Here is a 26,884-nt window from a genome sequence, read left to right as displayed (position 1 = left end):
TCGCTCAGGCATTGCCTTTATGTCGCCTCTCACCTTGAGGTGCCCCTTGCGCTTTGAAAACACTGCTGAGAGAGAGCAGTTTCATGTTTTTTTGAAACGGAGACAAAACTTCTTTATTAATAAGAACCCTAAGTACAAGAAAATTATACAAAGAGAGCAATAAAGAAGAAATAGAAAGGGGACATATCAACTAGGTCGACACCCCCATAGCGTCAATCATCATATCCCGAAAAAGTGATGATAGACCACCAATTATTTTACAATATAGCTGGAGGAAAAAGGAGGCAGTTGCACGTGAACAAGAGAAGGGAAATGGAGAAAGAAGTGGAAACCACCTTGGTGGGGACCATGGTTAATTACATGGGAGAGAGTTAAAAGGGAAAGAAGGAAGGGAAGAGAGGGGTGGTTAGTCAGTTTCTGGAAGTGGAGGGCTGTAATTTCCTGGAGAGCAGGGAATGCAGAAAGTGTTCAGTTTCTGTAGTCTGTAGCAAGTTATTTCCATTATCGTGAACTCCTTTACTGTTTTGTTGTTTTATGTTGAACTTTGTATTAGTTCTTGTGTTGTACTTTGTTTTCAAGACTCTGTGTTAGTTCTGTTTTCTGTAAAAGTTTGGCTGATAAATAAACTAGTAGAACACACTACTTGGTGTTCTATCGAGTAAATATCAAAGCAAAACAAAACAAACAAACAGCCAATTACCAGGTCCAGAAAAAAAAACAGAAAATTAAAAGAAACCCCAAAAAACAATTACAATCTCAAAATAAAATTAAACAAGGTCAAGACTTCAAAGCTTCAAACTTCAGACAGTAAGAACTGCAAATGGAGAGAAAATGAACCGGCAATGGTTAGGCTCGATTAAGAAAGGCATTCCAATTGAGGTAAATATCTTGAATGGAAAAATTAGCAGACTCATTTTTTAATGAACACCAAGCTGCAACACTAAGATCTACTGCACACATAATTTCTGCTCTTTGACTTTGCTTTATCATGGAAGAAATGTTGATTCCACTCAAACCATAATTCTGAAAATAAAGCTTTTAACAAAGTTATCCAAATGATGCGAGATTTTTGGGAAAAAACAGACTCGACAGCAGCTGAACCACATTAGCGCCTAGAGAGCGATCAAAAGTCCAAACTAAATTGAACAAGGACAAAATCCTTTCCTAGCCAAAATAAGAGACGGGACAAAACAAAAAAAAATGTGATAAAGGGTCTCACTAGAAAGAAAATCCTTTCCCAGCCAAGAAAATGTGACAAGAATTCCCCCAGATGGCGCAACAGATGCCACAAATTCTAGCCAATAACCTTGGACCTCCACAGTGATTTTATGAAAACAGAATTCAAACTATCTTTCTTAGACTCTTGAATCATGAACACATCTGGATTGCAGATTATGATGAATTTTTTAGTGCTGCACATTAAGAGGAATCATTTATGCCCCTAGTGACCCATGAGACAATCTTCATTATGGCGGAGAGAAGGATAGGGATGGCTGCACTTCTAAATTAGACCACAATAATTCCACAATCACTGACTATTGACATCAACTCTTTAGGCAAATCTGGACGAAAATTATTTGTGACAAAACCCTCCTCATTAAACAAAACATTTAAGTCCGTCCCTTCAATTTTTTAATCTAATTTAGGGTCAACTTCACTAAGAGCAACTTATTCTTCACTACTAACACTGATAGGTGAGAAAATTTTCGGCTGGTCTTTAGGAGTTAATTCAGCTTTGCATGGGGAGCCTTGCTGACAAGATGTTTTTGCAGTGGAGGTGGAGGAATTTGAAATGTTGAGACACTTTGAAGGAGAAGTGCTATTTACTGACCTGTAAAAACTCTCAGGGACCTGGATTTTAAAGCTGTAAACTTCCAAAAGATCTGGGTTATTGGCAGAAACTGAATGCTTGATGGTGTTATTCCGAAAACAGTCCAAAGGGGGGATTTTAAGGTCACAAACCCCATTTAATTCAGATTTTAGCAAGGCAGCCCACACATTGTTGAAGGAGGTTTGCGCGATATAGTGCTTAAGAATTTTTGGAATATGTGAGGAATTGCTGTCTTTGGCACACTTGGAACGATTGAAAATACCCACTTTTGAAGAAAGTTGGCCCCTGTTCGAACAAAAAGAAAAGAATCAGACGTTTTGTAACGTTTTTTTGCAATAAGTCTGATGGGTTTTCCTCCAAAATGCTTGGGCTAAATTCGTTATAACTCAAAGATTTATTGAAGTGGGCCCCTATTCTTTTATTCCTTTCATTTAAAGACTCAAAAGAGGACTCTTTGGCTACTGGAATATTAAAAACAGAAACATTTTGTAACGCTTTTTTGCAATAAATTTGCTAAGGTCCTCCGAAATTCTTGGGCTAAAATCGTTATAACTCAAAGATTTATTGAAGTGGGCCCCTTTTCCTTTATTCCTTTCATTTAAAGATTAAAAGAGGACTCTTCAGCTCTGAGGGGAATATTATGGTTTAGGAATTCATAATCTCCAAAATGAAGATATATATTTCCCCTCCTTAGATCAGTGACTTCAATCGTGGATGGCACAAAACCACAAGAATTCTTCTTAACTTGAATCCGAACTTCACTAACATTAATTAAATTTAGACTTTCGGAGGCTATATCTAAGAGACCTCCAAAATGATCCCCAATGACCTCAAAGGTACTCCTACACCAATAATCCCAGGGAAGTTTTTTAATTTTTAGCCAACCGCCATTCCCTTTTTGGACGAGTGGCCGGCTGTGTTTAAATTTAAACCAGCTTTCAAATTTGAGAAAATTCCCCCAGGCTTGCCATTTTCCTTCCTCATGGATGAGATCTAAAATTGATCCTCGGTCAATGCTAATGAGGGCATTCTCATCGTATAAAGGATTTGTAACAATATTTTATTGGAAAAAAGCTTCCAACCTTACGGATCAGTTTCCAGTCATCTGAGGCAAATAACTTTGTTATAGTCCATAAATTTTCAAAATTGACTTTCACAACTTCAAGATTCTTAATCAGCAAATCCTTCTGTTTTGAAGGGGGAAGATGGACTAACTTTTGAGCCTTGCTTTTTTTACTAGGAGTCTGGTCAATTACCTTAAATATAGGTCTTGGAACAGGGGAACTGGAAAGACTTGATTTTGCCAATTCAACATAACTTAGTTTCCTATTCAAATTCGAAGGAGGAATCTTGAGGGAATTATTAGAAAACCATCTAGCATAATCCAGTTTTTCGACAAACTTATCTAGCATTGAGCAAAACAACTTCCAGTCTTGCTTCTCACTACCTAAGCACACTCTGATATTGAAGAGCCCCCTGAATATGGCCAATGATCACAGCTCAGTATCCATTCCAACTTAGCTTGAAACTTTGAAATTCTCAATCTGCCTTTGTCGACATCCCCAAATTTCCTGAAGTGTCAACCTACCGGAAAATGATAAGATCAGTTAATGCTGACCAGATCCATCTAAGTTGGCAAACGGATAGAGAGATGCTTCTGCCGGCTTCTACATCTTCAATGAAGCAACAATCTCCTTCATGTCAAATGCAATAGTGTGACTGGTCAATTTTCCAGCTAACCACCTCCATGGTGATCTCTGAGACTTAACAGAGAGGACTGCTTAAAAAACCTGGCTGTCGGAGAGGGGAGATCGGAAGGAGTGGGGTGGAGGGAGGGGAGAGGAGAGGAGGAGAGAGAGAACTTAGAGCAGTTTTATGTTTATTTAATGAACGTACATAAAAGAGAGAAGTTTGGATTTCTCATATGTCTTAAATCTCCAAGTTCAATTAAGGTTGTACTACTTGAATTCTGGCTTATCGTTGGGAGTCCCGATGTGCAGTAGTACACATCATGCTTCGACAATGGATTTTTGATACTTTGCCCCCAATACAATCTTGTTGTCACCAAACAAGTTCCTTGAAGTACCCAGTATAACATATCATGACCATGCTTCCATAATTAAAAAGATAAGACAACCAAAGTACTCTTAAATCGAAGAAAAACATTGCTGCAAAAACAAGTATACCTCCACAAGTTTCTCAACTTTTGTAAAATGACGACCAAAGGAGGAGTAGCGCATGCCATACAGAAATGGTGCAAGATATACTCTGAGTTTGCTCTACAGTAAAGGAATTCACAAAGTCAGTTAAAAGTGATTGTTCAAAGAAAACAAAGAATTCAACGATGCTAACACATTTAATTCAAATACACAAAAATTCATTGAAGACCAAGAAAAAAGAACAAGACTTACATTGAGAAAAAAAATAATTATATAAGGAAAGACCAAAAAAATCAAAGCTCACACAAGTGAATCCAATTAAAGAAAGAAACTCCAGTCAAATAAATTACAACCTAGAGGACAGATGAAGAAGAAACTCCTCAATCATCTCCGTGATCTCTGTGTCTAATGTTTTTCAATGCTCAAGGCATAATAAAGCACAATAGTCTTTTAGGGCTTAAGTGCAAGGCGGAAAAAAAATGTGGGTTTTTTTTTTAAGGTGCAGTCTCTCTATATATAATACAAGATAATATAAAAATACAAGATAAAAAAGAGGATAGTTGAATTGGAATATAAAAGAAAAAAATAAAAGTAACCATAGGAAAAAAAAATATTCCATTTAGGCCAAGCAAATTTTATTATTTATAATTAATATGGAAGGAAAAAACCCTAATAATTACTTTTTTAAAATAATGAAAAAAAAACCCCAATGCCTAGGACTTTGGGCCGTAGGGCTTCACTGAAAGCACCACATCTGATGCACTTGTGTGCAAGGCGAGGCACTATGCATGCGCCTAGGAGGCTTTCTAAAACACAGCATGTGTCTAGCAAAAGGAAAGTCAAACACCTCATAGAAACAACTCCAAACTAACCAAACAAAGTCATGATTCAAAAAGATATGATTGAAGTCTTTTTTCTGCCCACCAATACAGAATGTGAAAAAGCAGCCCTACAAAAAGGATCATCTTTCTAAAAACCAATCTAATCTGTAAAAGTCTTCCTCTTTTCAGCCTCCTCATAGTGTTCTTCCTCCTATGATCTCGAGTTTGTCTTGGTGCAAGTTTTTGGTCGCCTTTTATTTAGAAGGATGTTTAGTCTTGTATTTGTATTTGTATTTCCCTGTACTTCTTTTGTGTTTGTTTTGCCTTTAGCCATTACTCCTTTGTTACGGGTTTTAGCTTGGTTGGATATGATGAGGGTGTTAAGGGGGTGTCAACCTAGTTGAGATGTCCAGGTGCACCCCCGATCCATGCTTACATGCTCATTGTATAATTCTTTTGTATTATGAGCTTTTGTCTCATTATTATTATATTAATATTAATAAAGAGGCTGTCTCCTTTTTAAAAGAAATATCTGTAGAAGTCTTCCATGATTGACTTACCACAAACAGAAGTGCTAAGTCTTCTAGAAAAATTTTACAAAATCTCTAAAAGAGGGAACTACATTCTTAAAATTTTCACAAAAGCTCCAAAAGAGGGAACTACAAGAAATACTTTTAGAAGGATTCAAGCTCCAAAAGAGAAACAATCCTTCTCCTTCGTATTAATATCAAATGTCTCGTTCGAGGATACAAGAGCCACTATGTCAGTTGCTTCTCTATCAAACAACAAATGACAGAATCCCAACAATATCCTAGAGCTACTAAAACGAGAAAAGGCATCTGCCACCAAATGATTCAGCATAAGGAAAAAGATGTAAACAGGAAAATAGAGAGCAGGGGCCGAATGTCTAAGATGAAAGCACAAAATAGTTCAAAACTTCGAAAACACAAAATATTAGTCAGTATAAGACCATGCTTTGTCAAAAATTTCGTCAAAGCAGCTGAGCAAATAAAAGCCTAAGAAATTTCTTTAGAACAGTGCAATAAGAAATTGTAAGCACCTTCCACTTAAATATGTGGTTAAGAACTTCAGGCTCACAAACAGCTTCTGCATCCTCAATGCAACATCCTTCCTCAAGCTTGCGCAGAGCAGCTCGAACAGCCTAACAACCAAAACAGTAGACCATTAAGGGATAAGAAACCACGAGATCACTTTAAGGATACAAAAGTTAATAATTTTCTTACCACAACTGACCCTTCCAACTTCCCCATCTTAATTGTCTTGTCCACTACATGTTTTAAAGAATATGCATGAGTAGATGGGACTTTGTGCTTCTTAATTACGTCTTCCAAAGTAATTGACGATGCAACATTTTTCATCATGTCCATTAACCTAGGTTAAAAGAAAGAATATTTTAGAAACAAATCCACTTTACCAAACATGCAAGCGTGCACTTTAGGGAAGTTTATAACTGTTGTCATTCCTTAATTCATTTTTTAAGGGTGAGGGCATCAAAACCAAATGTGAAGTACAAATGGCAGTTACCTCCTCTCCGAATTGGCATCTAATAGGAGCATCCCACTTCTATCCTCCTTGTAAATCTTACTTGGATCAAATCTCTTGGTTGGTATGGCAGACTTGCCAACTAAGGAGGATTTTTTCACTTTGATCGTCTTATCAATGTCCATGAGGACAGATTCTCCTTTTTGATTCAAACAGTTTCTTGAAATGTTACCAATTTCACATTTTTAGACTCAGAACTCCACAATGATTTCGCAGTCACTTTACCAAGAAGCTTCCCATCAGATGAGGACCTCTCAAATGATTTGGATACTTTTGCAGCAGATTTTCCCTGAAGGTCATCTGGCATAGATCCCTTCTTTGATACAACATTCTCCCTACTCCCACGAAAAACTATCGTCTTCCCTCGTCTTGTATCACTGATAGGAAGTTTCCTTTTCTGAATGGGAAGCCTACTCTCTTCAAGACCAGGAAATTTTATATGGTCTCTAGCAGGAGTCTCAATTTCTTCATCAATCTCGTGGTCCCTGGTCAAATTAAATGAAAAAAAAACATTAATAGGCCAATACTGATTAAAGGAAATAGTAGTAACAGCTGACACAGCAATCTTACAAGCAATATATCAAAATGCGATTAGGTAATAGCTTTTCCCATGCCCTGGTCGGGGTTTCACCATCCTCAGAACCTTCAAAAGTGATTTTCCTAACAAAAACAATGCATTCTTTAACCAATTAAGCACCAGAACTTAAAAAATTACACTCTGATTCACTATATAGAAATTCAAAGGATACCTTGGTAAGCATTTCCTGTGGTATGATTTTGGACACCGTCGACAAACAGCAAACTGTAGTTCCCATATTTTCTTATTTTCGCCGAGCGCACAAACAGAGCACTTATGCACAGGGCATGAGAAAGATTCTCCAGATGCAATCTTCTTCTCAAGGTCTCCAGCGGCAACTTTATTCTCCGGATGAAGCAATCTTGAAATACATTTAGGATGATAAAAATAACCACAAGTTGCATTTACGCATTGGAAGACCTAAAGAGCAATAGTAACTCATATTAGGTAATAATCAGAGACTGATGTCTAACATCATAAGTAAATCTCTTTTTCTAATAAGAAAAGCATATGTATATTCAACAAAAAAAGCCAAGAAGGACCATCTAAGAGGAAAGGGTTGAGGAAACCCCCACCCACAAAACTAATAAAGAAGAGCCTAGCAATTATTAATACTCATTAAAAGATCTAATTACAAAGGGAGATATGAGCTATTGGCAAAATTAACAATGTGTTAGAAAGTTGCTAACAAGAACAAGATATTAATTTATTATAATGAACTATAAGAAAATACAAGATAAACCCAAGTATAAGGCACTTGGAACCTCCCTCTTGAGTACTCTCACCCAAGCCCTAAATCACTCCACATAATAACCTCTCTCTCTCACTTACCCTCCCTCCATTTATAACAAGATGTAACCACCCTAGTAACCACACATAATAGCTACTAGTAACCACACTTACACAATAACTACTAGTAACTTCCTAAGTATCTAATTACCCTTATACCCCTAACCCTATACTAATCTAATTACCCTTATACAATATAAACCCATGTATACAAATGTAGGTATCTAACACAATGCTAATAAATAAATTACATTAAAACTACAAAGATTCCAAACCTACAAACAAGAAACTAGCAAAAAAAGTCAAACAACTCAAACCCAATCAAAGGGTCGACAAAATTATGAACCAAAAGATTGTGAAAAAACTCTAGTGTAAATGTAAAGATGGAAAGATATTAGGGCTCACCTAAGTTCATTATGATTATAATAAACAAAAACAAATTAATAAAACAAAAAAAAAAGGGAGCCAATGTCTATATTGCGCAGGATTCATATAGTAAATATTCATATAATACGTGAAGGATAGCCATTTTAGTAGTGAAGTGTATGGTCAATCGATTTTATACCTACAATGAGTTATTTTTAGAGGAGTTTCATTGAATCTTTAACAACTTTCCAAATATAAGCAGAGTACAAATAAACTTGACTTTGTATTACTCTCTTTGTATAACTCTCTTGTACTTTGAGTGCATATTAATAAAAAAGATTTGTCTCCGTTTCAAAATAAATAAATAAACTTGACTTTGAGGGTGAGTATTTTTTGTTTATATGATGATAAAACCAATTTCAATGAGGAAAAAAAAAGAGAGAATAGGAGGCTAACCAAAAGCCAGCCCACTAAAAGGAAGGGAACCCTCTAGAAAAAGGGACCCAACTATGCAAAATAACACCTATAGAATAATTACAAAATTCCTTCGAATTCAAGGCCCACAAAGAAACATGATAACGTACAAGGGACCAAATCTCACTGGGGACCCTCTCCCCACCCCTAAAAACCCCATTGTTCTGCTCACCCCACACCACCCATAAAATAGAACACACCCCCATGACCCAAAGGAAGTGCCCTTCTCACTGGTCAGGGTTGAGAAGGAACTCCTCAAGCAACGCACACACATCTCTATGTCAAGTCCCCCTAACGCCAAATGTCTAAAACAAAGAGTTCCAAACCAAGCTGGAAAACTCACAATGCCCAGAATGTGGTCCAGATCTCCCTCCCTTTTCTACAAAGAATGCAACAAGAAAGGACCTACAAGCGAGAGCATCTTCCTCTTAAGCCTATCCATCCTGTTTTTTTTTCTTTTTACGGTCGTGTAAAACTTGCCAACTAAAGAACTTAACTTTCCTAGGAATCTCAATCCTCCACAGCACAAGAAAACAGATAGACCTAGGGGAGAACCACTTCACCCACGTCTAAACGAGTGGCCCTCAAGTACCTCTATTGTTTCCCTATAGGAAAAAGCACAACAGAACCCAAAAGAGAGGGAATACGAGCTCCTAGACCACACGAGAATATCAGCAACAAAACAGTGTTTGTGATCAAGAAAATGATACGAAAGAGGGAATAAGAAACAGAGAGGTCTCTCCCCCATCCAATGGTCTTCCCAAAAGTAAGTATCTCTCCCCCATCCAATGGTCTTCCCAAAAGGAAGTATCTCTCCCCTTCCCCACCACACAATGAATGAATTGAACAAAAGCAAGGAGATCTTTCTAGAAAATCTACGAGAACTCTTCGAACAAAAGATAATTCAGTATTTGTCCATACATGAGGGGAAGACTTCCACTTATAGAGTTTTAATACAAGTGGTGGTAAAAAATGGAATTAACCTAAGACTATGACCCAGCTAACCACATTCTTCTTACATCACCACTTTCCCCTTCTCCCTCCTGATTCATTTGATGCAATCAAGCTCTCTTTCAACCCTAACATCATTTCCAATTAAATCAACTCAGTTGACATCAATTTCATGAGGATCGAGCTCGTGCCATTTCTTCGAACTCAAAGAAAAGCCTCATGGGTTGGCAAACCACCATCTAAAGTGATTCTTTAGACTCTATCACTTTTGAGTTGGTAGCAAAAACATATTCAGGGGAATTGATGTAGAGTGTAGAATAATGGGGGCCAAGGCTTCTGCTGATTATTCAAGTCAAGATATTAGTTTAAACTGGAGTGCTCTCATCTCCATGTAATTGTTGATGCAACCGTGGATAAGATGGCTCTCTTCCTCTACTACACTTCATAGTCTTGTTTTGCTATTTTTGAATATTCTTGGCGATGGAACAAAGATCAAGAACTTTTCTATTGATGTAGTGAGAAGAAACAACAAATGTTCAAATGAAACAGAAAATCTGGAAGTTGCTAAAAGGTAAGTTCTCTTTGTTATCCCTCCTCCCCCCTCCCTCCTGCTCCCCTTTCGGTTCTCTCTTTATCCAGTAGCCTCACAACGACTACTTTTCAGTCTAACAACGTTAGCCTCCTGGTGAAGTCTACCCACAGACCAATCACTAAAGGTCTGGTGGTTGAGTTTCGTTTTAATTGCACAGGGAAGCTTAGAAGTGAGACTGCAATGGAAGTGGTAAGTTACGAAGTTCTTCAATCGTATTATCGCATTTGGTCAGAAGACGATAGCTTCCTTGTCAAAGATGTGAGCTGGTGCCTGAAAGCATTATCAGTGTTATTAAGAGGCCCAGCAGATTGTTTCTTCCAGAAATGGGGGAGTTAAACCAAGGAAGGTTGAAGTTGTCAAAGTTCAAGGCAAAAAAGGGTTGGGTGTTATGTTGTGTGACCTATGGCCATTTTCAGGTGGACACTCCTTCATTCGAGTGTGTTAGGGAGAAGACAAACAGGGGTGGGTGGCATTTCACAAAATGCTGGAGAATTTCCTTTTCAAAACCAGAGTATATAAGTTGGTATTCACATAAAATTGCCACATCTTTTAATCCAGCCCAGGCTAAGAGTACAAGCTTCACAGATAAAGTTAAATCGGATGGTAACTTAACCCATGATGAAAAGAAAAAAAGAGAGTGCCATTAAAGTTGATTATCAGGCTGTGACCAAAGATGAAGGAGAAAGCTCTCAAGTTTCCTCTATTTTGAAGAGAGCAAAACAGAGTCAGGGGGTGACAAATAACTCGGAAGTTATTCAAACAAAGTTTGAAAATGATGTAAGAAGACTAAGAGTTAATTGGGTAATTAGGTAATATTCTAGATTAATTCCCTTTTTAGCCCCATTTGTAATAGAAGTCTTCTCCTCTTGTATGAAGCACATTATTCATTCTAATAAAAGATTCTCAATCTTGGTTCTTGGAGGATTTCTCCTTGAGATTACTTAGGCTACGTCAGAATAGTTGTGGATAGTTACAATACTCTTTGCGTTGATTATTGGAGAGAAATTCGAAAACTGCTGGAAATCTTTTTCCAAACAAGAATTATCATCAACCCACTATTGGATGAAAATGCTCTTATTAGTTTGGATCAAGGCCTGGTTGAAGATTTCATCAATGAACCTGAGAGATGGCAGGAGATGGGGCCATTTCACCTAAAGTTCGAAAAATGGGATAGATTAAAAAACAGCCAGCCGTTGGTAATGAAAGGCTGCAGCAGATGGTTAAGAATTGGAAACCTTCCTCTGGACTACTAGTGTAGAAAAACCTTCGAAGCCACCAGAGAGAATTTTGAGGGTTTAGAAAGCATTGCCACAGAAACGCTTAATCTAACCAATTGCAACGAAGCAAGAATTCAAGTTAAACCGAATTTATGTGGTATTATACCTACTACCACTGAAATTACAGACTTTAATAGAAGTAATTTTTTCTTGAATTTTGATGATATTGAGCCTATGGATCCCCCATGTATTTTCAAGGGAAGTCTTATTCTTAAGGATTTTCAAAAACCCTATTGATTAACTAAGGGTTAGGCAAGCTTTGGAAGATGAAGATGTTAATGTTTTGTTCTTCCCTCAAGAACTTGATGTGTTTAAATCCACTAAAACAGCTCCCTCCTTTTCAAGAAATCCATTAGAAGCTTTGAATCAAATTCATGTTTCCTCACCGGCGCCGGAGGCCGACAATCTGATTGGAAATGAAATATGTCCGTTAGAAATTAATAGGCTGTATCCAAGGAAGAGAGAGAATTCAGCAGAAGATATCTATGCATTTAATTCATTGGGCTTTGGTCTAACCTCAAATGGTGGAAAGCTCAAATGGGGCTACTTTCCAGCCTAGTATGAACACGAAAAAAGCTTTAACAAGGAAAGAGAATGTGAATGGAAATGATTCTCTGCAAAGTAATTGTTCTGCTTCCATCCGTAAGGGCACGAAAAAGAAATTTAAAAGAGAGCCTGTTGTAGTTCCTCCGTTATTCCTCCCAAAAGACAGCTCAGCAGCATTAACTAATCACTCAAGAACCCTTCCACCTTCCAGCCGTGTTCTCATATCTTCCTCTGCCTTGGAATCCAACTCTTCCTTGCCTTTTTCCAACCAATCAAACAGTACAGTGAATATGGCATTCCAATTGTCCAAGGATAACTCGAATAATGATCTTCTTCAGTCTCCATCTCACAATACGAGTGAGTTCGAAATACCTCAGAAATTTCCGGCTAACATTTGCTTGCATCAACGAATGAAGAGAAACAAGAAGTGCAAGATTCCTAAAATGTCTCAAGGAAGTTCTTATTTGGTTAAGCCTTTCCGAAAACACTTGACCAAGAAAAGGACTTCTTTTAGCAATTCTTGGACAAAAATCACAAACCCTGACTTGCTTGAGGCTGTTGTGTCAAGATCCAAGTCCCTGGCCTAAATCAAAACAGGTCAGCTTCTTTACCTTTTTTGAATAAACCTGGTTCCCATTTCGGATGTAATTCCCAAGAGTCTTTCAATCCTCCTTCTGTGCGAGGATTACATAGCAATTTTCAGACTTCTCATAAAGGTACGAAAGACTTTGATGAAGAGTCATTGGCAAGTGTAAGCAGTGAAGAACAGGGAAGAGGACAATGAGGAGATAGAAATTACAATAAAATGCCAGTTGATATGAACAAGGCTTTAAGTATTTTATTCCAATCTGAAGAGGTTCAATTACTTTCCATTAAGAAAAGCTTTCCTTTACTCCACTGTAAAAGAAAAATACATACCTAAAAATTGCATTCCATAGTGGATACCTGTGAAATCTCTTTAGCCTAATCCAAAGGAAAACAGGTCATTCAGTGGATATCCTCACGGTTGAAAATTGAAGATTAGCTATTGAATTGCATGATGATTTGGACAAAAACATGGTGGCTGATTCTTAGAAGTTTTCAAAAGAAATTAGTCCAGACATACTACTAATTCAAGATTCTAGAATGGACAGCTTCGTTAAAGAAGTCATAGAAAGCATATAGAGCTCAAAAGATGTCGGCCAGATTTTAGTTGGAAGCTTTAAAGATTTTCAGGGACTTTCTTACAAGGTGGGTTGAAGGTTTTTTCAGAAAACTGACATTGCTAAAGCTGACTTCTCTTTGATAACTGGAGTAATGAGTTGAAGGCAGTGCTGGCAAGTTTATGTGGATTGGAAGAAGACTACTTCCAGATCCTCTGGACTTTGGATTGTGTTGGCAAGTTAGCTTTGAGGCAGCTGTTTGCATCTTCTTGGCTTTCATTTTCTCCTATCATCTTGAAGATTTGGATGTGCAGTACTTTTTATACGAGTGGAGTGGGCTAATTTTGAGAGAGTGTTTAAGTATTGCTTTTTACTTAGCTTTCTACTGATGTACTGTATTGTGTGGCTTTGATTAGCTCGTTTATTTTCTGATTCGGACTCGTATTTAAGTTTCCATCATATTTATGTTGCCCGATTATAGTCTTTGTTTATGTTTTAGCTTGTTTTTTCCCTTAGTTCTTTTGGTTTTGGTATAATACTCTTGTACTTTGAGCTTTAGTCTCATTATCCTTCATAAAGAGGCTTATTTTCGTTTCAAAAAAAAATATCTTGGCAATGATTGTAATTTTTAAGTTATTAAGTTATTTGCAAGTTTCTTTTCAAGGTGTTGATGGTACTAATGGGGTGTCAACCTAGTTGAGATGCCCGGGTGCACCTCCTGATCCACAGCTTTATGCTTGTTGTTTCCATTGTACTTTGAGCATAGTCTCATATCATTATTTTAATGAAAAAGCTTGTTTCTTGTCAAAAAAGGGTGCTGGTGCTGGTGCTGGTGGTTTCAAAGGGTACATAATGGTGTACAAGTTCGATGCCCTCTCACGGATGAAGGCAAGGCGAGGGCTTTTTTTCTCAAAGAAGAAAGGAGTGGGGAGTGGGGTGCGGGTTTTTTTTGCTTATGAAGCATGAATACTCCATGTGAAGCAAAAAATCGTATCAAATACGTATCAAATATCAATACTCCTAAATACTTCCCATATACATATCGGATAAGTGATTTGACATATTTGCTTTTAATAAAAAACAAATATCAAATGCACTTCTGAAGTGGACACGTTGGACCTTCTAAAAAGAAGGCATCTAATCTTTCCCAATCCAAACTAGGTAGCATATTTAAAAAGCCCATTGCCCCCACCCAAAACTAAAAGGAAAAATGATGTAATTCAAGTTGGATTGATTTTTCAAAAGAATTCTCTGCCATATTTCGGGCTAGGAGACTGTTATATATTGATATCTCAAGGTTAGTTACAAGTTAGTTACAAGGTTGTTTTATTTAGTTAGTTACAAGACTGTTTTAGGAAGTTAGTTACAGCTGTATTTCTAATTAGTTAGGGATTTTTACTAACTAACTAGCTATAGTTTACATCATTCCACCCCCCTAAGGATGGACTCGTCCCAGAGTCCATCAGTCAGCAAGCCTGAAACGATCTGGTGCATGGTATGGCTTTAGGTCAGCAACATTGAAGACTGGGTGTATGTGTATGTCTTGTGGTAGATCGATCTTGAAGGCATTATCTCCGTATTTCTCTAATATAGGGAATGGCCCAATTTGTCTGTCTTTCAGCTTGTTGTAGGTGCCAGTAGGAAATCTGCTCTTTTTCAGGTGTACCATTACTAGGTCTCCTTTATTGAAGTGGGCTTGTCTTCTTTTTTTATCTGCTGCCTTTTTGTAGGAGTCTGTTGTCTGTATAAGATGATCATGGACTTCCTTGTGTAGTTTTTTGATATTTTCTGCCATGCATTCTGCTTCGTTGTTGAGATCCACGGTTGTGGGGAGTGTAGTGAGATCAAAGGTTAATCGTGGTAGTTTGGTATAAACTACTTCGAAGGGGGACTTTCCTGTTGATCTGTTCTTCATATTATTGAAGGCGAATTCAGCTTGAGCTAATGCTAGATCCCATTGTTTTGGTTTTGACCCGCTAAGGCAGCGTAGCAGATTACCGAGGGTCCTGTTTGTTACTTCAGTTTGTCCATCTGTCTGTGGGTGGGCTGTGGTGCTGAATTTCAGTGTTGTGTCAAACTTCTTCCACAGTGTTCGCCAAAAGTGACTCAGGAACTTGACATCTCTGTCTAATACTATGCTTTTAGGTACTCCATGTAGTCGTACTACTTCTTTAAAGAAGAGGTTGGCTATGTAGATTGCATCATTTGTCTTTTTGCATGCTACGAAATGTGTCATTTTGCTGAATCTGTCCACCATGACCATTATTGAGTCAAATTGTCTTTGTGTTTTTGGTAATCCAATCACGAAGTCAATTGATAAATCTTCCCATATTGAGGTCGGGATGGGTAGTGGCGAGTATAATCCTGCATTCGTGCTGGAGCCTTTGGTTCTTTGACAGATGGGGCATCTTTTTACGAAATTATTGGAGTCTTTTCTTATTTGCGGCCAGTAGTATCGTTTGGAAGTGATCTCCAATGTCTTATTCTGTCCGAAATGTCCAGCTAGCCCTCCAGAATGTGCTTCCTTTATTAAGGCTTCACGTAGTGAGGTGTGCGGGATGCATAATTGTTCTCCTTTAAATAGATATCCTTCAACAATGTGGTAGTCATCAGCGTCTAAGAAGTTGGAGCATTTGTACCAGATATCCTTTATATGAGGGAACTCATGAAGGAGCTGCTGTAATTTGGGTTCTATGTCTTCAACCTGTTTTTCTTTGGTTTTTTCAATAACAACCAGTCCTAGGATGTCTTGTTCCCTTTCTTTAAGCATGTTTTTCCCACTAACAGTGATGAATAACTGTTTCTCACCTCTTAACCCTTCGTTAATCTTTTTCGTTATAGGGAGTAAGACTACCTTTCTTCCCATCCATTGAAACTCATATGTATTTTCTCTCCCTTTGTGTAATGATTGAGTATCATACTGCCAAGGTCTTCCTAGTAGGAGATGGCATACATCCATCTCAATGACATCACAAACAATTTGGTCTTTGTAGGCGTTTCCAATGGAGAGAGGGACTGTACAGATTTCGCTGACCGTGGCTTCTCCTCCTTTTCTCACCCAACCTATCTTGTAAGGGTTTGGATGTGCTTCAGCCTTTAGATTCAAGACTGTTACTAATTTCTTTGCTACGAAGTTTTCACTGCTGCCGTTGTCTATGATTACATCACATACTCTTCCGTTTATGGTGCATCTTGTCTTGAAAAGACAGTGGCGTTGCAGGTTCTTTTCTTCCTTGGGCGTAATTAGTAACCGTTGGATAACACAAGAGACCCTTTCCCCATCATCTGCTTCAATCAGTTCAGTTTCTTCCTCTGCTTCTATACTGTCTTCACTTGTCTGTCCTCCATCTTCGGCTATTGCAATGGTTTTTCTTTGCGGACAGTTGTTGGACAGGTGGCCAGTTTGGCCACATCGGAAGCATTTTCCTAATGACGGGCGGGAGTAGTTGTTCTGACCACTAGGCTTGAACGTCTGTTCTTTCTTTCTTTCAACGGCTACTTCTTGATTATCAATCTCTTTCCCTTTTGCTTTTGTTGAGGTTGAAGGTTGGTCGTTTGTTTTGCTTTTTGTCGAATTTGTTTCCCATGCTGATCTTCTATTTAGATTCTTGGATCGAATTGCAATCATCTCCTCTACCGTTTCTGCAAATGATATTGCTTCAGACAGGAAACGGAATGGTTGTAGTCTGACCTTTTCCTTGATGTCGAATCGAAGGCCTCCCACAAATCTTGCAACCTGGTGCTGTTCATTTTCGCTTAGGTTTGTTCTTGCACTCAGGCGGTGGAATTCTTCAATGTACTCAGCTACTGTCCGGACACCTTGGCGGCAGTTTTGGTACTGATTGTATAAAGTTTGTTCGTAGTTTGGTGGTAAGAATCTTGCCTTCAGCAATTTTTTCATCTTTTCCCATGAGCGAACCGGTTGTTTCCCGCATCTTTGTCTATTGATTTCTAACTGATCCCACCAAGCTGATGCACCAGCCCTTAATTTTAAGGCTACTAGGTGGACTTTCTTGCGTTCAGGCGTATCCATGTAGTTGAAGAAGTTTTCAGTACTCTTTATCCAGTCCAAGAATGCTTCTATGTTTCGTTTGCCATAATACATGGGAAGGTCGATCTTCATCTTATAATCGTGGTATTCTCCTCTTCTGGCCTCAATTCTTCGGTTATTTCTTCCTGCTCGTGCTTCATCATTGAAGTTCCACATGTTTCCTTGTTCATCCCCGCTTGAAGAATCATCTTCTTGGGTTTCTTGCCAATCTTCTTGATCTTCTTGAAGGTCTTCGTCAAGCTGTTGCTGTATAGCGTAACCGGGTCTCCTTCTTTGAAGTCCTCGTGGATTGTTCATGTTTCTAACGTATCCCCTTGCTCGCCGGCCTCTTGCTTCACCAAAACGTTGGTCGTTTTGGAAGTTAATTTCATTCCGTGGTGGTGGCTGTGGGAATTCTCCTCTTCGGTTTAACAGTTCGACACTTTCCATCAACTTATCAAATTTGTTGTGGAGATCTCCCAAAGATTCTTCAACAGCCAGCAAGCGAACTGTTGATGTCTTTGGAGAGAGGACGGTGATTTCCTCCGCCGCTTCTTGCACACGGTTTTCCCCCGTGGCAGGGTTGTTAACTCTTCGGCCAGCCATTCCGTCCAAGAATCGGGGCTGCTCTGATACCAATTTGATGTAATTCAAGTTGGATTGATTTTTCAAAAGAATTCTCTGCCATATTTCGGGCTAGGAGACTGTTATATATTGATATCTCAAGGTTAGTTACAAGTTAGTTACAAGGTTGTTTTATTTGGTTAGTTACAAGACTGTTTTAGGAAGTTAGTTACAGCTGTATTTCTAATTAGTTAGGGATTTTTACTAACTAACTAGCTATAGTTTACATCAAAAAATATTTAAAAAGACCAAACTAGAATCATCTAATCTTCATCCATCCCGCCTAAGTCACACAAAATAACCCACTTAAATATCTTTAACAATTCAATGAAGAAGTTTTTCATTTATCCTCGTACTTCTCTCTCTAATCTTCTTCTCCTCTGTCATTCTAACTCTGGTGCGCCAACCTTTTCTATTCTATTCCATTGCAATTGTATTTCAATATTTTTTAAGAGAAATTGTATTTCAATACCTTTGATAGTACTTCTGGTAAAGTATTTTGTAGTATTGTCATCAACTAGACCAGTGTTTTAAAAAGCGCACTAAGCCGCGCGCCTAGGTGCGCCTAGGCTCAAGGCGCCCACTTGGAGCTTATTTGTGAGGAAGTGCGGAGAATTCTAAAAAGCCCAGATTAGGCGCGCGCCTCAAAGGCGCAAGTCGAATTAGGAGTGGGCTATTTTTATAACTTATGGGCTGGGCTTTAATTATAAAAAACTATTATTATCTAAATTTTTTAAACCTATTACGTGAAAGTGAAGAAACAACCCTTCACCCTTCTCCTCCCGCGCATGAATTTTCTTCAACACGACTCTTCATCTACTTTTTCGGTTCTTCCGTTCTGCTTCTACTTCAAAACTTTTTGCTTCCTTTTCCACCCTTCTTCTTCACACAAAGCGTCAACAAATCTATTTGGTGCTGCGGCTGCCATTACTCTGTTTTTTGGTGCAAAAACAGAGGAAAAGAGAAGACAATAATATTCTGCTTCAGTTTTCACCTCCTCCATTTCAGCTTTATCGCGGGTGAGTATCTCAATCGTACGTTGTAAACTTTTTGCCTCCTCTTGGATTAGATTTAAATTCACATCAAGTGAATCTCTTTGTTCAGTTAACATCTGCATTGCTTTCTCCTTCTTCTGTAACTCTTTGACAAGAACATCAAACTCCACAGCATCCCACTTTCTTTCACCACAGCTTATTCAATTCTCATTTGAAGCTCAGAAATTCTCTTCCCGTTCTCTTCCTTTTCCTGTTTGAAACAGAATGTACTCTGTTTTAATTGAGCAACTTCCTTCTCTAACTTCTCAAATCTCAACCTCCATTTCCAGCCCATTTTTTTCCTTTTCAATCTCACCTTTCTCCTTCATTTTCACATCCACTTTCCTCTCTAAATCTTCAATTACCCTGCCTGATTCCTCCAACAACTTCTTAATCAATTCATTGTCTTTCGTCAGATTCACATTCAAAATCTCACATTCCTTTTTTTCACTCAACAACTTCTTCCATTTCGTACATGCTTTTCAAAGGATTATTAGTTTTTATCCTTTTACTTTCATTTAACATATTGATTGCTCAGAATGGTGAAAAGAACAAATATGGATGAACGAACTTGAAATGTTTTCTATCTATTGCATCTTTTGGCTCTATTGTCATTTCCTCTAATTTGGTTGCTAAGAGAATGGAAGGTGGATCCTCTCTTTCATTTTCGAGAACTAAGTTTCCACCTACAATTCCAATGAAACTCGAGAGGAATGAGATGAAATATAGCAGAGGATTGAGATAACTACAATCAAGTTTTGACCAAAAGTCTATATTTCATGCTAAGCATAGTGGGCTATTTTTTTAGATGTGGAATTCTGAGTATCTCTCCTTTGTTGATTTGACATCTTGCATTAAATTTCATACTCTACTGTGACACTTTGTTGTGTCACAGATTCATTTGGTTCTAGTATGTTTTGGTCTAAGTTAGCTATCAATTTGCTGATTTGACGGCTACGAACTACATATGTCGTTTTGTGTTTTCATAGCGTGGTATACCCATTGAGTGACTATTGGTTTTGTCTCTTGACTTATTTATTGTGTGCAAGTTTTGGACATCTTCTTCTTCTTATACTTCTCGACCACAACTTCCTTCAATAACCCATCAAACTCAACCTTCATCCCATCCCTCTCACAACACACTCCCCTCCAATCCTCCATTTATAACAGCTTCATCCCATCCATAGATAGCTTCTGTTTTTTTATCTTTTTATAACAGCTTCTGTTTTAAATAGCTTCTGTTTTTTTTTTTTTTTTTATAACTTAGATCATAGATGGCTGATAAAAGTTCAAGAAAAAATCCGGCATGGAAATATGGTCAATTGCAAAATGACCAAGATAAAAATACGTTTGTCTGTGGATTTTGTTCGAAAGTAACAAAAGGAGGGGTATATAGAATGAAACAACACCTCGCTGATGGTTACAGAAATGTCACCGCCTGTACAAAATGTTCGGATCACGTGAAGGAAGAAATTAAAGAGTACATGTCCAAAAAAAAAAGAGATTAAAGAACAAAGAAATCTGATTGTGGACATTGATGTAGAAGATTACGGTATCGAGGATGAAGATGAAGGGAGTGTTAGTGTAAACAACATAACAACACCAAGGGGCCCGAGCTTGAAGAAGCCAAGGCAAAAGGGTCCAATGGATGCATTTTTTACTCCTAACCCAGAAACTGTGGTTCAAAATAGAAAGGACAAAGGAAAACAAACTTCATTGAATGGGGCATACAAGAAGGAAATGAGAGAGCACACCATCCAAAGAATTGCTCGATGGTTTTATGATGCAGGAGTGCCTCTGAATGCCTGCACATATGATAGTTTTGCCCCTATGATTGAGTCAATTGGACAATTCGGTCCTAGATTGAAACCACCATCTTATCATGAGTTAAGAGTTCCATGTTTGAAAAAGGAATTAGAAGCAACAAATGAGTTGATGAGTAACCATATGGCAAAGTGGGCCAAGGTTGGATGCACTGTTATGGCTGATGGATGGACCGATAGAAGAAATAGGACATTAATTAACTTTTTAGTTAACAGTCCTAAAGGCACCATGTTTATTGAGTCCATCGATGCTTCATCTTATGTGAAAGATGGAAAGAAGATGTTCGAGTTATTTGATAATTTTGTAGACCGAATTGGAGAAGCAAATGTTGGACAAGTAGTTACCGATAGTGCCTCAGCAAATGTGATGGCAGGTAAGAATGTAGACTACTTACAAGTTATAACTTTAATTTGTTAGATTTAGTTGAGTTCTACGTTAAATGTGTACTTATTTTCTTTGTTAATAGGGAGATTGTTAGAAGCAAAGCGACCACAGTTAATATGGTCTCCGTGTACCGCTCATTGCTTAGATTTGATGTTGGAGGATGTATACAAGATCTCGAATATTCGAAAAGCATTGAAAAGAGGCATGGAGATTAGCAATTTCATATATGTTCATCCTGGAATGTTAAACATGATGCGATGTTTTACTAACCAAAAGGACTTAGTTAGACTAGCTAAGACTCGTTTTGCTACTGCCTGCATTACATTATCGAGTATACATCGTCAAAAGAATAATCTGAGGAAGATGTTTACTTCAGATGAATGGAAGAATAGCAAATGGAGTAAGGAGCAACAAGCGAAACGAGTAGTTCAGACTATTTTGTTGGCTAGTTTTTGGACTACAATTGTTTTCACTCTTAAAGTATCTGGCCCACTAGTCCGAGTTCTTAGATTGGTTGATGGCGAGAAGAAGCCACCTAGGATATATTTATGAGGCCATGGATAGAGCTAAGGAAGCTATTGCTAAATCCTTTAATAATAATGAAGAAAAATACAAGGACATTTTCACCATAATTGATAAAAGATGGGAGCTTCAGTTGCATCGTCCCCTGCATGCAGCGGGGTATTATTTAAACCTGTCATTCTATTATCTGAATCCTAATATCCAGAAGGATGATGAAATAGTTAATGGACTCTACTCATGCATAACAAAAATGGTTGCTTCATTGGAAGTACAAGACAAAATACTTGCAGAACTAAGCAAGTATAAGAGAGCTGAAGCATTATTCGGACAATCTTTAGCAATCAGACAAAGGGACAAAATATCTCCAGGTAAATTTCAACTAAACGATTACTCAACGATACTAGCAACAAGTTCTTCTATTAATATATATTTTTTTGTTTGTGCCTATAGTGGAATGGTGGGATAATTTTGGACAATCAACTCCAAGCTTGCAAAAGTTTGATGTGAGAATTTTAGGTCTTACTTGTAGCGCTTCTGGATGCGAGCGTAATTGGAGTGTGTTTGAACAAGTTACCTTTTCTCTCCTTAAGTACATTGAGAATGAGAATCAAAATTTGTTGATTCACTGATAATGAAACTTTCTAATTTTTCAGCTTCATAGCAAGAAACGAAATAGGCTTGCTCAAAGTCGTTTGAATGATCTAGTGTTCATCAAATACAACACAGCATTAAAACATCGATACAACCTACAAGATATTGTCGATCCCATCTCCTTAAAAGATATTGATGATAGTAACGAATGGTTGATTGGAAGATTGGATGACGATTCTGAGGAGGATGATGAGTTGGTATTTGACGATGATTCTTTAACGTGGGGTGATGTTTCTAGAGCTGTCGGAGCAAAAGAACCATCATTCTATTCTAGAGCTAGTACCTCTAGAGCAAAGACTAATGTTTCATGTTCATCCTCGTCTACCACGCAACGCAAACAAGTAAATTTAGATGACTTCGATTTGGAAGAAGAAGATACTGATGGCAATAAGTCTAACGAAGGAGTGAATGAAGACGAGGATCAATTTAGTGATGATGAGTTTGATCTTTAGGGATGAACTTTTATTTTGATTGTTGACTTGTTGTTGAATACTGGGTAGTTTTCTGTTGTGTTTTGTTGTTTAGGCTACTTATATTGGGTACTTATATTTTATACATTGTTGCTCTGCTACGAGTGTATATATATATATTTTCTTTTCTTTTTATATATAGTGCGTCTTATCAAAAAAAGCTCACGCCTTTTTTTGCGCCTTGTGCCTAGGCTCCAGAGGACCAATGCGCCTTAGTGCGCCTTGAGCCTTTAAAAACACTGAACTTGACACTTCATGTCTATTAGTGCATTACATTTAGCATCTTTATGTTAAATCTGCATATATTTGATATTCTCTTAATTAAAATAATGTATCTTCAACGTATCCATATCCTAGTTTTTCAAAAATTGGCATATCATTTGTATCCTATTGAATTATCCTATATTTGTATTTGTGTTCATATTTACTACATTTTTTGTTGGAAGAGGAAGAAAAAGGGAGCTGGTGGGCTTTTCCTTTAATAGCAACAACGGTGAGCGGCACAACAATGATGGAGAGGGGTTGAAGGAGGAGAGGAGAGAGAGAATTCAATAAAATTAAAATTAGTATTTTATTCAACTTATTTATATTAATTAATAATATTTTTATTCATAGTAATTACCACATGTAGATCCTGTTAATAAAGGGAGCAAAATCAAGCATTTTTCAAATGTAGGAGACTCGATTGTTCAATTTTCAAACTTAGACAACAATTCAAAACAAACCTCAAGGATCAAAAGTGTAATTTTCACTTTGATATCTTGTTCAAATTGGATTTATGACCCATTTTATTCCCGCAAAGACACCTTCCTCTCTCTCATTCGTGTTTCTCTCTAAGAAAAACATACCCCGCAAAAACAGTGTATATTGAAAGTAAAAAAAATCAAAAACATCCAGTAAACATTATTAATCCCATACCTCAGCACCAGAAGACTGATCAGATGAACCTAAATTCCCGCAAGCATAGCACTGGTGCTGTTTGTACTCGCAATTCTTGCAAATAAAGGTTTCAATTGCCTGCCAGCAAGCCCATAGATATTGAAGAAAATTAACAAAGGGAGTTTGCAAGCATAGAAAACATACATGAATATTATCATACATCTACTTCTTCTTTAGAGAGACCGAGCGAGAAACAATCACCATCCTCTTCAGTTGCATGAAAGGACCTCATGCACCTCCCATCACAGCTATAAGAAAATCAAAATAGCTTATTAGGCTTAGCTTGATGCTTCTACTTGGGAGAAAATTTCCAATGACTTCTGTAATTATTCACTAGATCATATTATTTTGAACTAGAAACACTTTTGTGTGTGATTTCCTGGTCGAGCTGTCATTTCTATGTCATTCTGAGAAGAAGGCTAAAAGGGAAGGAAATTCCATCGAACTATGATTTTAAGAAACAAACAATTTTGCAAAGCCAGTAACCAACCTCGATAATTTAAAGTAGGGGAAAAAAACAATATGTGTATTGTGAAAAAAAGGCAGAAGGTATATTAAAAAATAACAGGAGAACAGGTATTGGCAGTTGAGATATGAAATATTACTCTCTCCACAAGAAAAAAAAACCTTATCATTTAGTTAAAATCGGACACAAGATCCATAAAATGAATTATCAAATATCAATGGATCACTTTAAACAAAACAGAAAGGAATGCACTACAGAAAATGAATACTTCAACATTTCATCAAAAATAATGAAATATACAAAAAGGAAACCCTAAAACCAAAGAAGATACTGAAAACTATAGAGAGAGAATAGGTACAAAAAATTTAGAAAGAACACTCCAAGATGATGCTACAAAACTATGTACCACCATGTATTTTCTTGGCCTTTTCTCTAACAGGATACAATAGAAAGGACCCATTAACGAAGGCATTTACAACATATAAGCAGCAGTGATGTGGGGGAAGGTTGGGGATCCAAAAGCCAAACCCTCCAAATGGAGTTTTCAAATAGGTCATCTATTTAGCAAAATCTGGTTCTTTAGCACAATGTTAATTGAAGATACCCAAAATTTAAAAGAATTCCTACTTAAAGGTTTTATTCATCTATCTCCTGCCCATTATAAGCTTAAATATTTCTTTCCAAACATAACTCCATACAAATTGCAAAATGAAGCACATCCGTAGATAATCTTCCCTATCCTTTGACTATAAGCCTAAAAGATTGGAAATCCAATGTTGACAACAAAGAGCAATCCTTCAATCATCTCTTACACCCCTTACTTTTGTGGCCCTGGTAGAACATTGTTTCTCCTTACACAGTTACAGCCAGTTGGATAACTTTTTTGTAACCTCCTTCAGCATCGGGCTTGCTTTCCTCCCCCCTCTTCTACAATATTATCATCTATGAAAGTGTTTCTAATTCAAACAAAATGACAAAGTATACCACTGAAATAACTATCATTTGAACAGTAACTATACTTTTTCCAAAATTATTCAAATTATAATAAATGCATGTTCCACATGCAAAATTTCCTTGTTACTATCTCTTGAATTAACAAGTGGCAAAGACTCGTATTCTGTAGAATTAATTCAATTCAATAGCCCAGCGACTAAGTTGTGCAAAACCAGATCTCTTCTTTGTTGACATTTTTTTAAGTACCTCAACTAGTTAAACATTGTACCCTCTACCACTATTTTCAAGATTTTAAGGTCATCTAAAGTCCCAAACGTAACAGAATCTTCATTAGAGTTTTTGGAGTCTTTGTACTCTTTTATGCCATGAAATCAACACTTGTGAGATGATATGAAACATATATCCTACTTGGCTACTGCACTCTGTGCTTGCAAGCTGACCGCAAGGAGATTAACCGTGTGTACTTTCACAATCATTACCCACAGAAAATCAGGGCCTTGCATTCCACCAACTGATCAGGACAGCTCCCTCTAAAATTGAGGACTTGGATCTCAGATTGTATGGGAATTATCTTTATAGAAAATGAAAAGCCTACGGGGATAAATATGGTTCCAGAAGTCCTGTAGGAACTTTCTGAAAAGAGGGTATAAAAAATATTTTGAGGATGGAAGTCAACATAACCTAGAACTGTGGAATGGTTGAGTCAAAAATTTTATTTATCTTGCACTAATTGAAACTCTATTGCCTGTGGGCGTGGCTTTGAGACTTAGGAATGTATCACGAACTCCTTCCTCCCTCCCCCCTGCCCTTTTGTTTCTTCTTCACATCCTTATAAAAAACTTTATTCAACAAAACAAATGAACATAATCTTTTCATTGTCTGCACAAGAATGAAAGAGAACCTGGGACTTGGCCAATATATCATCACTTTTAACTGCTTCTCCGATTAATGACATGTGATCCACCAAATCATTCTGGAAGGCCTCACTTCATACAAGCTGCAAAAATGAATGGCTTAAAAACAACAAATACAAAAGCATCAAAGTAAAAGATGAAATGAATTCATGTTACCTAAATGTTTTAGCTAATAGATCCCACAAAGATTTGCTAGATGTATCTGGATTCCTCTTCAAAGCATGAAGGCAGTGCACTGTGATCAAGATGGTTCTAATGGTATCCTCAAAGCTCTTTCTAGGCTTCTGAAGTGTAATCCACACATTCTCTTTGGAAAGCACCGATATCTCTGGCTTTGAACCAGAAATATTAAATCTCCATGCGGTAACCTGTTTATAAACCTTTTGAAGTCCATTATCAACTGTACCATGGAGGAAAACAGGTTCTTGACTGCCCTCCAGTCTCTCCCCTTCATCCCATTTAATCGGCAAAATAGAGAATGAAATAGGTTCTTCCTTGTGATCCACAAAGTGATAATTTGAGACAGGTGGTACTGGTAAGGTCTCAGCCTCATCATCTGAAGACGCCATTACTCTATTGTAGTTCCAGTCCTGCTACTTAACAACTAAATTCAATGAGTGGAATAACAAAATAAAAAATGACTAAAAATCCGACCTACAATGAAAGAGAATACTTCACTTTCCCTTAAGACTAGAACAAACACCCGTTCTTGAAACAGGAATAGGATTGATCATAGTGACATATCCATACGAAGTAATCCCTAAAATGCAAATACAAAAAGGGTAATTGAGAGGGACGAAGAAGGTACCTGAATGGCCTTCGGTTGAGAGCCAATCCCTACAAGAAGCTATTCAAACTCGGGAAATGGCAATACCGAACAATTTCAACAATGTTAGCAGCGAAGATAGCAAAGGAAGAATGGGAACAGATTGTAAACAAGAATCGGATACCAGCAGCCCTACGGAAGAAAGTCAGGCAGAAGTT

General features: G+C 37.5%; 1 pseudogene; it reads right to left on the bottom strand.

The window, feature by feature from the left end:
• LOC116404506 overlaps window positions 1–26,660 on the bottom strand; it is a 35,041-nt pseudogene extending 8,381 nt beyond the window's left edge.
• Between the last annotated feature and the right edge of the window lie 224 nt (window positions 26,661–26,884).

This window comes from Cucumis sativus, chromosome 6 (assembly GCF_000004075.3).
Source record: "Cucumis sativus cultivar 9930 chromosome 6, Cucumber_9930_V3, whole genome shotgun sequence".
NCBI lineage: Eukaryota > Viridiplantae > Streptophyta > Magnoliopsida > Cucurbitales > Cucurbitaceae > Cucumis > Cucumis sativus.
This window is presented reverse-complemented; position numbering and strand designations above follow the sequence as displayed.